This window comes from Schistocerca piceifrons, chromosome X (assembly GCF_021461385.2).
Source record: "Schistocerca piceifrons isolate TAMUIC-IGC-003096 chromosome X, iqSchPice1.1, whole genome shotgun sequence".
Lineage (NCBI taxonomy): Eukaryota > Metazoa > Arthropoda > Insecta > Orthoptera > Acrididae > Schistocerca > Schistocerca piceifrons.
The window spans coordinates 713,028,087-713,042,688 of NC_060149.1; the positions used below are offsets into that span (position 1 = coordinate 713,028,087).

The window sequence follows — 14,602 nt, forward strand, 5'->3', positions numbered from 1 at the left end:
CACGCCACCACTCGTAACTCAGTCAAGTAATTATTCAAAGCATCGGATTTTAACTGTGCATGTCTTACCTCCATAATGCTGAGCAAATGGAAATCTTTGCCCTAAATTTTAATTTTGTGCATACATCCATATTGTCTAATTATGTGCTTTTCTGTGTTAAAACTCATTTATACAAGGTTCCCCAGGATGAAAGGTCAATATTCAGAGATATGACAGGAACAGTCATTCGAAGCAAAAAGTCTAGTAAACATTGGCTCTAAAGTGCATACCTTAGAAGCTATGAGCACTTATTCAGTAGTATAGAAGTTTTTCATGATAGTGAAGATGAACGAGTGCTCATCTCTCTTAATGTAATCATTTAGAGCCCATGTTTACTAGACTATTTTGCTTTGAATGATCATTCATGTCATAGCCCTGAATACTGATGTTTCCTCCTGGGACATCCTGTATATTACATTTGAATAAAGGAAAAATGAAAAAGTAAATCATTTAAATAATTTTCATTAGCTGCTTATAACTGCAAGTGGAAAAACCTTGGGCATTTCTTAAAACAATACATCAAAGCAGGAGTCTGACAGCTACAGATGTAGGCAAAGTCAAAACGCCAAACCAAAAAATTATGAGAGTCACAACATTCATCACACAAGGTTCACAGAGATCATTGCAGAATGCTGGCATACTGTAGGCAAATGCTGAAGTAACTTACAGCAGGCTATGGCAGGCATTTCATTAGCCCAGGTGGCCAGCTTATGTGATACATTGCCACAGACATTACGCTGTGTTGCTCGCAGTCTCTCAGTTGGATTTCCTAGCAGTTAGACAGACTAATAACATTTCTTTTCAGATTACATTAAATTTTATACTGACAGTTTTCAATTTAGCTTGCATTAACAGTTTGTATAGTGGGGTAGTACTGGCCACAAAGGACATTGGTGTAGACATAAGTCATCAGAACAGTCCTTGGATCAACACATTCAACACTGCTATCTCTTCTCTTCAATTGTGTAGGTGAACTGGTGATTTTCTGGTAAATTTAAAGAATAATTACTCAATTGTCAAGCATCTTAGAGACACACATCTAACATCATTTTAAACTCGATACTTTGTAGATTAGGAATTATGCTTTGTTATACGTGTGTTTGGATCAGTACTGGTATATCAGCATTGCCAGAAACATGAGAAATGTCCTCCCTAGGCTCACAAACATTTCAAGCAAAAATAAAAAGAAAACGTCTTTTGATGCAATTATAAATGCTGTGTCATAGGTTACAAAATGCCACAGAGTGACAATTGACGTGGCTAGCAAAAGTTTTCAACCCTCCTCAATTGATAAAAATTCATTGGCAATTGATAAAAAGGCCATCATCAATGATGAATGTCATATCTGTGTTAAGATGCGAACTGTACACTTTCCAATTAAAAAATATTCTTGTTGGCCCATGCCAAGTGCAAAATGCCCTTCATAGATGTTATTCTGGAAGTACTGGGCCCTGTAGTGACAATTGTTGCCTCAGACACTGCACTAGGTGGCTCACAATGTCTCAATTGGATTTCCTAGCAGTTACACAGATTGATCACTTTTTTCAGAATACATTAAATTTTATGCAGACAATTTTCAGCCTAGCTTACATTAACAGGTACTCTGCAGGTAACCTATGACATAGCATTTATATTTGCACCAGAAGATGCAACTTACAAGTTGTGTTACCAGTTGTGTTGGCTTATGAGTGACCTAAACAAATCCAGCTACAGAAGACCATTGGACATTTCATTCAGTTTCATTTTAATGGTTTTAACACCTGTGTTTTAAAAACTATTCACTGTATGAATTTTCAAGAAGTCAAGTATAACTATATTAGCTTTGGTTGCTACAGTTTTTAAATTGTCTGTAAGTGCTTATTTATTTCATATTTTATAACAAAAAATAACATGTAGTTTGTACGTAATTTACTTCCAAATGGCAGTCTTGAAAACATTGTGGTACACAAAGTCCAACATTGCAGTGTTTGTACCACTATCTGCTTTCTTTTCTTATTCACTTGCCAGTCCCTTTCTTTCCATCGCCAGAGAAAACTTTACAATAGCACATGGTGTTTACTTTGTTGGCAGTAAATGGAACCTTATCTGGAAAGTGTCGACCAAAAGTTCTATCAATGTTAATGGTTGGTGTTCTGTCCAGTGATGAAATGTCACTTCCTTCAACTACCAAGTCCATTCTAACTTCTTTTTTATGGTTTTCACTAGAGATATCTTTTGCTTGGTGACATCTTTGTACAAAATAGAATCATAAACAGAATCCTTCAACTACCAAGTCCATTCTAACTTCTTTTTTATGCTTTTCACTAGAGATATCTTTTGCTTGGTGACATCTTTGTACAAAATAGAATCATAAACAGTAACATTAGGAAAAAGTGAAAGCAAATTTTGTTTCACAACTTCATTGTTTTTCATGTGAAAGGGCAGCAGCTGTACAGCTTGTTGACGTGGTGTACACCAGCGTTGTTCATATTGTAATCTATAACATTGTTTGGCTTTATTGTTGTTATAAAACCTCCTTCTGAACATACAGAAACACCTTCAGTGGTTGCCTGATGTTTTGTGGAGGGTCAATACACATAAAGTCTATTTTCCAGAGTGAGCACTAGAATAGGACCCTTAATTAAAATAAAAATAAAAAATGTTTCTTCAGCTTCCTTGTCATGAAGCTTGGAAGCTTGTTGGTGTGCCCTTTTGGTTCTTTGTGACAGTTACCATGTTCACTAAAGACACAGTTATAAACTGACTCCTGCTGCATCTGGTGATCAAAATATAAACTACAAAGGCTGTCCTACAGCCAGCAGTCATGTAGCACATGGGAAAACACATTTCACTGGATGGAAAACCTGTGTCTGTATGGGATGCTGGCGCTGTCCTCACAGTGGATATATGTGCATCTGTATGGCATACAGGCATAGTACTGAGTGTGTTAATTATGCAGTCCTGTTTAACACAGATGAGAATTTTACTTTTTATTTTGAAAAAAATGGCCAAAAACCATTTTTAACAATGTATCATCAATAATGAATGATCCCTGTACAGTGTACACCCAAGACATCAAGTATTTCTATAGCAAAAATACACACTGTCTGATAATACTGTAGGCCATATGTGTGGAGACAGTGGCTCAAAACACAGTAATTTCCAATTGTCATTTTTCATTCTTGCATTGTGTCATGTAAGTCTCATCATGGACTCCCACCAGGTATGTGGAACAAGTAAAGTTATATATTAATAGCCAAAGCTGCCACAGCAAATTACTTGTGTAAAGTATCACTTTTACACGTGTAAAATATCACTAGGGCTAATCTATTGAAACTGATAATTAAGGAAATTGCCCCTTGATTCTTCATTCGTGTATATTAGGAGGAAAACAGCTGTTTTTGGGGAAAAAAGTTCACTGCTCCTCCACTTATACTACACAGCTGGTGCTTTGTGTAACACTTCAAACAAAGATCTTATGCATCTTTACACAGAACACTATCAGCTGTCCATGTACTGGCAAAGCTAATATCTACTTAATACAAATACTAGGTATGGTTCTCACCGAGGCAATACCATATGCGATGCAGCTCACAATATAACACAGAAGCAACCTGCATTGCTGGAGTGCATAGAAAAGTAGTTGAAGTGACAATTGGTTCACACGGGGGTGACGGTTTTGATACAAATTTCAAGTCATCAGAAGTGCCTAAAACATTGTTTTATGTAAATGAAGCAGAGATACATCTGTGTCTCTACTTAGTTTTTCAGGAAAGCTTTTATTTTTGTGTAAATATTTAAAAATCATGGTTTTTAGATTCACGTGTATTCTCCATTATGCAGGCTTTCTCATTTGAGTCTAAGGAAACTGTTAAGTATTTTTAAAAAAAAATATTTTTTCTTATGCTGTAATCTCACATCATAGCCTGATAATGAACTGGTTTTCTTTTTGCTATTGCCCATAGTTGTTCTGATACTTAGTTACTAAGAAAACAATTGGCTATGTTTGGAAAGTGTACAGCAAAGAGCGTAGTTGGTAGCCAGCTTATGTTTGATGGGTTTCAAGTCATACATTGCTGCATACAAAATATAGCCAACATATTGAAATTGTTTTTAACATTAGAAGAGACACAGGGACTCAAGTGATAATGCTGACTGCTTTTTTACAGTTTATGTTCCTGATTTCAGCAAACCTTATGACAAGCATAAAAGAGATCTTAAAGCTAAATTCCTTTTACTTCTGAATGAGCAGCTAGAAAGAACTGAGAAGGCGACATTGGGATTTTGCTTAACATCATGAGCTTCTTTCATTTCTTCAAATACATTGTCTGCCTATGATTTCACCCATGGGACTTGTTTACTCTCTCATCTAGTATATCCTTCTTGAGATAAATAATCGTGATGCTGTAGAATGTGCTAAAAAAGTGCAGATGATATACAACCTATAACTTTCAACATGGCTGGCTGTCTTCAATAGGGAGGGTGGCCATACACAATCACTCTAGAGCTGAATCATTCAACACAGTAATGCTAATTCTAAACATTCTAATACTAATGAAACAAATTAGTGAAATAAATGTTAATCAGTAATTGAATTAAAGATGAAATATTTAAACGAAATCCTGAAGGATAATAATGTTGGCTAAGCCAGACTGTTTTCAAATATTTATTTCAGACATGCACAACATATGTAAATGGTAGCTGCTAAATCAGCAGTGTGAAATTTATAATCACTTCATGCAAGCAGTGCATTTGCAAACAACACCATGCTCTAGATAATTAAATAGTTTTACACATTAACTCACGAATAACTGTAACAACTTCTTAATGTTCATTAGTGTGAACTCTCACTGTTACCCTCAGTGGAGCCAAACTCAACAGTGCACAATACTATTGTGTCGCTTTTCAGCCAAGTCCATCTCAAATACAAATAATGGAAGCACACCTGCCAAGCATAATTAAAGAATGCACATATGAAAGCTAGTCATTCACTGAAATGACTCAAGAAATTCTATGTCCTGCCTGATATCAGAGTCCACAAATATTTGCAGACTTTCACTTGCAACCTTGAAATAATTCCATGTCTCCACACTCACGGAGTGAAGCAAGTAGCACACACACCACACAGAATGTTATCGCACTTCCGACCAACTGCAGACAAGAAACACACAATGAAAGACCCTGTGCTGTGCTGTGCTGTACTGTGCATGCTTATTTAAAGGCTTGGTCACTTGACCACTACTCGACTCAGTGAAGATACTTTCACCCTGACCATCATTAAGAATTTATACAATAATTTCACATAAATATATATGATAAAAGATTTGGTGAATCTTTACAGTTAGTTTGCAACCTCTTCATAAAATATAAGGTATTGTGACAAGAATTTCAAACTAATCCCAAACATATAATTTGACATACCTGGAACCAGTCAAGACACTAACTTTACATATTTTATAGCTCACAAATATAAATAAATATGTCATAAATTGTTGGACTATTGAAGTGATGCTCATGCTGATGATATCATTTGTGTATCTGTGGAGCATTTCACAGTCATGGCATTATTTATGTAAAATTCACTAATTTTTTATAATATTTTGCATATATTATTTACTTAGAAAAGTGATCTCTTCATCTGATTGCTGGCATCAGCCACGTTCATTTGGTGTATTGAGAATGTAAATTACATAATGGGCTTATTTGTTACAGTCTTAAAAAATAATACTAGTAGTAAATTTTAATTGCTTTTTTAATCATTTAAGTTCCAAATATGGTTTAATTTTCAATGAGCTCATCCCATTGCTATGTTTCCAAAGCTGTCATTAGTTTTTTTACCCTACCATGCCTGTATGACACTTAATGTATTTTCTGTAATATTAAATGTAATGACAATATTTCAAGTCACAGGACTCCTCCATCTTAGCTCATTCTGCAACTGTACTGCCAGAAATCAGAAGCACCTCTTTCCATTCAGGAAAAACATGACCACTACTTTTCATTGCTTGCTAGCCACCACTATATTTCTGCTTACTGCTCCGTCCAGTTCAGCTCACCTGTTCACAATCCAGCTGATAGCCACCCACCCCAACACTTCTTCACACCAGCCCTACAGCCGTTCTGTCAATTTTAAACCATCTTGTGGCAATCGAGCCAGCTGCTTGTTGTCACATACCCCTGTGCAGAGTTCGTCATCCACTGCTACACCATCAATTGTCCTGGATCTCACTTCAGATTCAGTGTTTCTTCTGAATACTTGTCAAGCTGAATTGTATACTACTTTGCAAAACCAAATAGTTGTAGAAATATTAGCTTTATTAATTTGTAACCATTATTTATACAGGGTTATTACAAATGATTGAAGCGATTTCACAGCTCTACAATAACTTTATTATTTGAGATATTTTCACAATGCTTTGCACACACATATAAAAACTCAAAAAGTTTTTTTAAGCATTCACAAATGTTCGATATGTGCCCCTTCAGTGATACGGCAGACATCAAGCCGATAATCAAGTTCCTCCCACACTAAGCGCAGCATGTCCCCATCAATGAGTTCGAAAGCATGGTTGATGCGAGCTCGCAGTTCTGGCACGTTTCTTGGTAGAGGAGGTTTAAACACTAAATCTTTCACATAACCCCACAGAAAGAAATCGCATGGGGTTAAGTCGGGAGAGCGTGGAGGCCATGACATGAATTGCTGATCATGATCTCCACCACGACCGATCCATCGGTTTTCCAATCTGCTGTTTAAGAAATGCCGAACATCATGATGGAAGTGCGGTGGAGCACCATCCTGTTGAAAGATGAAGTCAGCGCTGTCAGTCTCCAGTTGTGGCATGAACCAATTTTCCAGCATGTCCAGATACACGTGTCCTGTAACGTTTTTTTCGCAGAAGAAAAAGGGGCCTTAAACTTTAAACCGTGAGATTGCACAAAACACGTTAACTTTTTGTGAATTGCGAATTTGCTGCACGAATGCGTGAGGATTCTCTACCGCCCAGATTCACACATTGTGTCTGTTCACTTCACCATTAAGAAAAAATGTTGCTTCATCACTGAAAACAAGTTTCGCACTGAACGCATCCTCTTCCATGAGCTGTTGCAACCGCGCCGAAAATTCAAAGCGTTTGACTTTGTCATCGGGTGTCAGGGCTTGTAGCAATTGTAAACGGTAAGGCTTCTGCTTTAGCCTTTTCTGTAAGATTTTCCAAACTGTCCGCTGTGGTACGTTTAGCTCCCTGCTTGCTTTATTCGTCAACTTCCGCGGGCTACGCGTGAAACTTGCCCGCACGCGTTCAGCCGTTTCTACGCTCACTGCAGGCCGACCCGTTGATTTCCCCTTACAGAGGCATCCAGAAGCTTTAAACTGCGCATACCATCGCTGGATGGAGTTAGCAGTTGGTGGATCTTTGTTGAACTTCGTCCTGAAGTGTCGTTGCACTGTTATGACTGACTGATGTGAGTGCATTTCAAGCACGACATATGCTTTCTCGGCTCCTGTCGCCATTTTGTCTCACTGCGCTCTCGAGCACTCTGGCGTCAGAAACCAGAAGTGCGGCTTCAGCCGAACAAAACTTTATGAGTTTTTCTACGTATCTGTAGTGTGTCGTGACCATATGTCAATGAATGGAGCTACAGTTAATTTATGAAATTGCTTCAATCATTTGTAATAGCCCTGTATATGTACCACATTATGTAAAGTACCATACCAGATGCTCTTACAAAAATAAACTTCTCATAGTGGCATTTTAATGTCATTCACACTCTTTCACCAACTTGCCTAATTGGAATGAGTAGCTTCTCAGCAGGAGAAATAGCTAGTCAAAAATTTGTGTCCTGCATTGTCAAAGTAGCTGATACCTGTTATTCCCAAAAGTGGAAACTGTCTGGACTCATTCTATAGAATTCATGGAATTTGTGTTCATGCTGAGAGACCTCATGAGAAACCACAGCTGAACAATGGTTCATATTTATATCAATGTATGGGTGCACCCAGAACTTCCTTTTCTTTTTTTGTTTTTTGAACTGTAAATAATAAGTGACAATAACGTCCACTTCAGAAGAGCTTGTGGTTGCAACTGAAACTCAAACAAAAAAGTGATTTATTCTGTCATGTTGCTTTTTTTTATCAACAGCTGCATCACATATTGTATCATCCTTGTGGGAATGTAAGTGTCACACTGATAAGTGTCACACAATGTGACATTTATTGCAATGTGTCATATTGCATACCGCCAACAGCCTTGTTGCAGTGGTAACACTGGTTCTAGTGTTAACATGGTCAGTTGCACATTTCATCTTAAATTTACTCTTGTAATTAATCAGATATGTCATTAGGAAGTAAATGTATTGGTATACTAGTGTAAACATTGATAGGTCCCCAAAGCAGCGTGTGCAGTATGTTCAGTTATCAACTATTATAATATTCTTACTGAACAGTCCTATAGAAGAATACTTTTTTATCTTAACTGCATTTCCCCAGAGCATTATGCCATAGGACAATATTGAGTGAAAGTATGCAAAGTATACTAGTAGTCCACCATTCATGGCAGCATAATGAGGCATTTCTAAGGGTAATGCAGGCAGAACTGAGCACTTTGGGTAACTGATCCATGATCTAGTCCTGCCTCAGTTTAATATCCATCTCATTGCCATGGAGCTTTACACATGCACATGCAGCCCCATTCAGTGTGTTCTCACTGGTCTCAACTTCTGGTATCTTGTTTCCTTGTTTTGAACTGAACAATATGGGATTTTGTAAGATCAAGAATTAATCTGTTTGATGTGAACGAGTTGCAAGCCTATTCCATCAGTCCTCTGGTTGTATCTGGTATGGACATGTTTCAGCCCTTTATCAGTAAACTAGTGTCATCAGAAAACTTCAGAAGTTTTGAAAAATCCTCCGTGTTCTAGGTAAATCATTTATGTAGGCCAAGAACAGATGCGGATCGAGCACTGGACATTGTGGGACACAATATTCAATGTTTCCCCATACCAAGTTTGTTTTTGTTCCTGTTGGGTCATTGGTTACTGTGTTCCTCAGTTGTCCATTGCTAAAATAAGACTCTGTCCATGCAAGGGGAATGACATACCATCGCACTTGCCCTTGTAGAATTTTGCGATCCACACAAAGGTCTTCGTAAGATACTGAAAATGCCAAAAGTGTAATTTTTCTTGTTTGTTCTAACAGATCTGAGTTCATGGTGTTTTTCATTGGTGTCTCCTTTGAATGAAGTTGACATTTTTCCACTTGGACTGCAATTTTTATTAAGAGTTTATCTTTCTTACACTACTAGTTTTGAGTTAAAAAGTCATTTTCAGGTGTTCATCTAGTGCAGCGTGCCATAGACATGAAAATACCGGCGAATTTACATGTTGTTCTGTTATTTCTGATGACTGACAAATTATAGTTCAAATATTACTGTTTGAGATGGTTTACAAACAGTAAATGCATTAAAGACAAGAAATACACTCCTGGAAATTGAAATAAGAACAACGTGAATTCATTGTCCCAGGAAGGGGAAACTTTATTGACACATTCCTCGGGTCAGATACATCACATGATCACACTGACAGAACCACAGGCACATAGACACAGGCAACAGAGCATGCACAATGTCGGCACTAGTACAGTGTATATCCACCTTTCGCAGCAATGCAGGCTGCTATTCTCCCATGGAGACGATCGTAGAGATGCTGGATGTAGTCCTGTGGAACGGCTTGCCATGCCATTTCCACCTGGCGCCTCAGCTGGACCAGCGTTCGTGCTGGACGTGCAGACCGCGTGAGACGACGCTTCATACAGTCCCAAACATGCTCAATGGGGGACAGATCCGGAGATCTTGCTGGCCAGGGTAGCTGACTTACACCTTCTAGAGCACGTTGAGTGGCACGGGATACATGCGGACGTGCATTGTCCTGTTGGAACAGCAAGTTCCCTTGCCGGTCTAGGAATGGTAGAACGATGGGTTCGATGACGGTTTGGATGTACCGTGCACTATTCAGTGTCCCCTCGACGATCACCAGTGGTGTACGGCCAGTGTAGGAGATCGCTCCCCACACCATGATGCCGGGTGTTGGCCCTGTGTGCCTCGGTCGTATGCAGTCCTGATTGTGGCGCTCACCTTCACGGCACCAAACACGCATGCGACCATCATTGGCACCAAGGCAGAAGCGACTCTCATCGCTGAAGACGACACGTCTCCATTCGTCCCTCCATTCACGCCTGTCGCGACACCACTGGAGGCGGGCTGCACGATGTTGGGGCGTGAGCGGAAGACGGCCTAACGGTGTGCGGGACCGTAGCCCAGCTTCATGGAGACGGTTGCGAATGGTCCTCGCCGATACCCCAGGAGTAACAGTGTCCCTAATTTGCTGGGAAGTGGCGGTGCGGTCCCCTACGGCACTGCGTAGGATCCTACGGTCTTGGCGTGCATCCGTGCATCGCTGCGGTCCGGTCCCAGGTCGACGGGCACGTGCACCTTCCGCCGACCACTGGCGACAACATCGATGTACTGTGGAGACCTCACGCCCCACGTGTTGAGCAATTCGGTGGTACGTCCACCTGGCCTCCCGCATGCCCACTATACGCCCTCGCTCAAAGTCCGTCAACTGCACATACGGTTCACGTCCACGCTGTCGCGGCATGCTACCAGTGTTAGAGACTGCGATGGAGCTCCGTATGCCACGGCAAACTGGCTGACACTGACGGCGGCGGTGCACAAATGCTGCGCAGCTCGCGCCATTCGACGGCCAACGCCGCGGTTCCTGGTTTGTCCGCTGTGCCGTGCGTGTGATCATTGCTTGTACAGCCCTCTCGCAGTGTCCGGAGCAAGTATGGTGGGTCTGACACACCGGTGTCAATGTGTTCTTTTTTCCATTTCCAGGAGTGTATTAGCAAAATCATTACAGAAGTTAAGTGGCAATGTTTGTAAAATTTTACTGTCAGGAAGGTGATTCAGTATTCTGTTGTAAGTTCCTGCGCAAGTAATTTTGAGAACATGGGAAGGAGGGAGAGATGACTATAATTGGAGCAGCCCCAGCAGTAGCTGGACAAATATACTCATTGTGCTGGCTGAATGTTACACTAGAGAACAGTTGTTTCTCTTGTAAAGAGGGCATTCTGTTGTGTTTTAAAAGTGCTATATAATGGTCTCTGACAGTTAGAAGCATATTGCTGCAAGCTTCCTAAAAAAAAAATAGTTAGTAGTGAAAGATGCAATGACCATGTGCTAAGAAATCACTATAGACTGATGGGAAACGTTTCTACAGCTGTGTGTGAATTCTTTTTTTACCTATATGTGATGTGTATGCATTTAAATGAAAAATTTATGTCTAATAATGTTTAACAGCCAATAAAAATTTATGGAAATTTATTTTATGAATTTCAGATATCTTGATGGTTTCAGTTCCTGTATGTTTAGTGTTTGTGAAGATCTTCTTTCTAGATGATATGTACAGAAGCTGCCACTTGTGTGTTGGCCTCATATCCAACTTCACAAAAAACTTCAGTAGATGTTTTAACTATCACACATGTGCTTCCATCAGACTGTGTCCTCAGACTTCATCACAGCTTTCAGTGACATGCAACCTGCCAGTTCTTTTCCAGTTACAATAGTCTTCCTGAATAATAGCAACATGAAACTGCTCTCTGCAGAGTCAGTTTTCTGACAATGCAGCTTCATTAAGAGAGCTTTACCTTATGACGATAACAAGCCTCATTTTTGCACAAACTTTGATTCAGTGAAAAGTTAACAGCAAAAATTTTAAACTTATTATTTACTGTAGCAGAATTCTTAGATCCCTCAAACAAAGTCCAGCTTATCAGTGTTCACAATCATGAATAATGTGAAAAGAAATCCAACAAATCTATTTCAATAGAGACAAGGAATGTTTCCAACATCGCTACCAAGTGAGGTTCTCCATTAGTTAATGTACATAACACATATTCTGGAAAAGTGGACTTCAAATTCTTCTCTAGTCAGCAAGATGTAGAGTTCCCTTAACTTATGTAATACAAATACTGGGAGATTCCTGTTGAAAAGGGCATAATTAATTTCCATCTCTGTCCTTGCTAAATCAACGCTTGTGCTCCATTTTTAACGGCCTGAGCACTGACACAATGTTAAATCACAATTTTCTTGCCTCCTCTTCTACCAAAACTGCTACAGTGCTGCCTACCATCATTAAGTATATCTATTTTCATAATTAATTTCAGTATAAAAGGATGAATGAAACTTCATATCTTTGTACATTTCTGTAAAAACAGCATAATGTTACTGGCCATACTTTTAAAATTCTTAATGTTTCACTTTGCAAACCCCCTGTTACGTGATATTTAACTGACTCTGAATTTAATCATGAATCAGCCAAACCCTTGAGAATCTGTGCAGAATTTAATGCATGCAACAGATTTACTAATGTTATCATTTATTTAGGCCGTAACAGTGAATCTGAAGATGGAGGAATTGACATAATATTTATCATTGAAAGGGATTGAATGTGATAATAAACCCAAGATTTAAGCATACTCTCACAGTTTATTACAAATGACAGTTGGCCTTTTGAAGCATTTAAAAAAAAAAAAAAAAAAAAAAAAAAAAAAAAAAAAAAAAAATAATAATAATTTGGTCTCAATTTGAACTTTCTGATGAGAATTGCAAACTAAAGCTCAGAGTTGGCAAAGTTACTAAATGATGGGGAGGTGATTAATAATCTTGCATCTGATTCTATGAACTGATTTGCAACTTGATTATGGTGATCACAGTGACTGTATGCAACAAGAACTGAAGAATCCCAAAGAAGCACTGACAAATATGAGACAGTGAAACCTATATTGAATTTTAACTACAATACTCTCTCTTCTTCTAATGTGCCAGAGATGTAAGTGATGCTTACCTTAATCTTCAATGTAATTTGAGTAGAGTAGGGACACTACCGTTTGCTGGTCTGAAGTTCAGCATTATGATTTGGCAGCTGAGGACTTGAACAGCGGACCTCAGATGACTCTCCCACTTGAGAGCACAGCCACAGATCTTGCTACCATCTCCTGTCTGTGACTTGTCTGCATCTGATATTTTCTAAAAGATGTTTTGTAAGTCTCCAAAAACCAGCTTGCTCATTTCTGTGCACCAACAAAATGTATCCACCAATCCTTTCAAGAGCTACTGCAGGCCACCAATGGCATACCAGTAGTTGTTTCTTTGACAAAATATTGTGCAAACTAACAGCAAAATGCCAACAAGCCAATGAATTGAGTTTCTTCCCCTCTTTTCTAAAAAACTTTCAACTAAGTGTTATCTTCTCCTGAAGTCACTTGTAACAGACCAGTCAGTGCTCATTCAGCTACCAGCTAGCCTAGCTAGCCTGTCCTGTGAAACTGTTAAAAAAACTGTCCCCAGGGCTACTCTCTGACTTTGCTGCTTTTTTTTAAAGAAAGCCAGGAGTTCCTAGCACCTACCACCTGCCGAGAGAGTTCTGTCTTGTAGAACAAAGGCATTTATCGCAGTCACCCTACAAACCATGTTATAAACCAGACAATGGCCTCTCCACCTGCTCACTGTTCATCAATGTCCCTTTCAGCCCCCTGACATGGCAAGGATGTTATACCTCCACTTTTACTCTTTATGTTTCCATGAAGGTCAGTGTGCTCGCAGTTCTCTGTGGCTGGTTTTGCTGGGCCTCACTAAAAGTCTCCTGTCTCCTATTCACAGCACTTCTCACTTCCAAAGCTTGCCCATAAAACAAATTGATATACCCAGTACCATGTCAGATTACAAAAGGTTAAGAAGAGGATATGAAATCACCTAATACAATCACTGTGATAGCATGACTCCCATTTAAGTAATTCAATTCCCCTTCAATTAAAGGTGAATAAATGAAAAGAGATGAGGTTTACTGTAATTTTTTAGAAACATAAAAATGTGTAACCCATGTCCAGCCACCCGGATTTAGATTTTCCATGATTTCCCCAAATTACTTCAGGCAAATGCCAGGATGTTTGTTTTGAAAGGGCACAGCCAACTTCCTTCCCCATCCTTTCCTAATCTGATGGGACTGATGATCTGGCTGTTTGGTCCCTCCCCAAATCAATCAACCAACCAACCAAAAATGTGTGATGCAGAATTTGGTGCCTCATTAAATTGAAACTCTTTCCTAATTTTGTTTTCTACATTTGTCTCTATTCTTAACCTTGTGTCATGTTAGGAAACAGAGAGTATTATGTTAATTATGAGGTGCCCACAACTTTATCATGACCTTCTGGTCTTAGAATTGTAAATTTTTTACAGTAGTTACTTACTTTATTTACTTGTTTTGTATTTCTTCTCTAACTTTATTTCAAAGTTAGCATCATCAAACAGTTACAGTGTGAATCAATAACATGGAAAACATTGCTTGCTATTTTTTAATGGTATATCAAAATACACTGCCTGACAAAAAGTCAAGCAGTCAGAAGGGAAGAAGGAAATAAAATTAAATGAAACTTCAAAGGTTGAGAGGGTATGTAATGTAATTTCAGTGATTACAAAATCTAGTCAAATTTATAAAGAATTTGGTATTATGCACCCACTTGTCAGTTTGA

General features: G+C 38.9%; 1 protein-coding gene across 1 annotated transcript in view; it reads left to right on the forward strand.

Moving 5' to 3' along the window:
• LOC124722664 (inactive phospholipase C-like protein 1) overlaps positions 1 to 14,602 on the forward strand; it is a 342,264-nt gene that overhangs the window by 175,528 nt on the left and 152,134 nt on the right. The window lies entirely within an intron of this gene.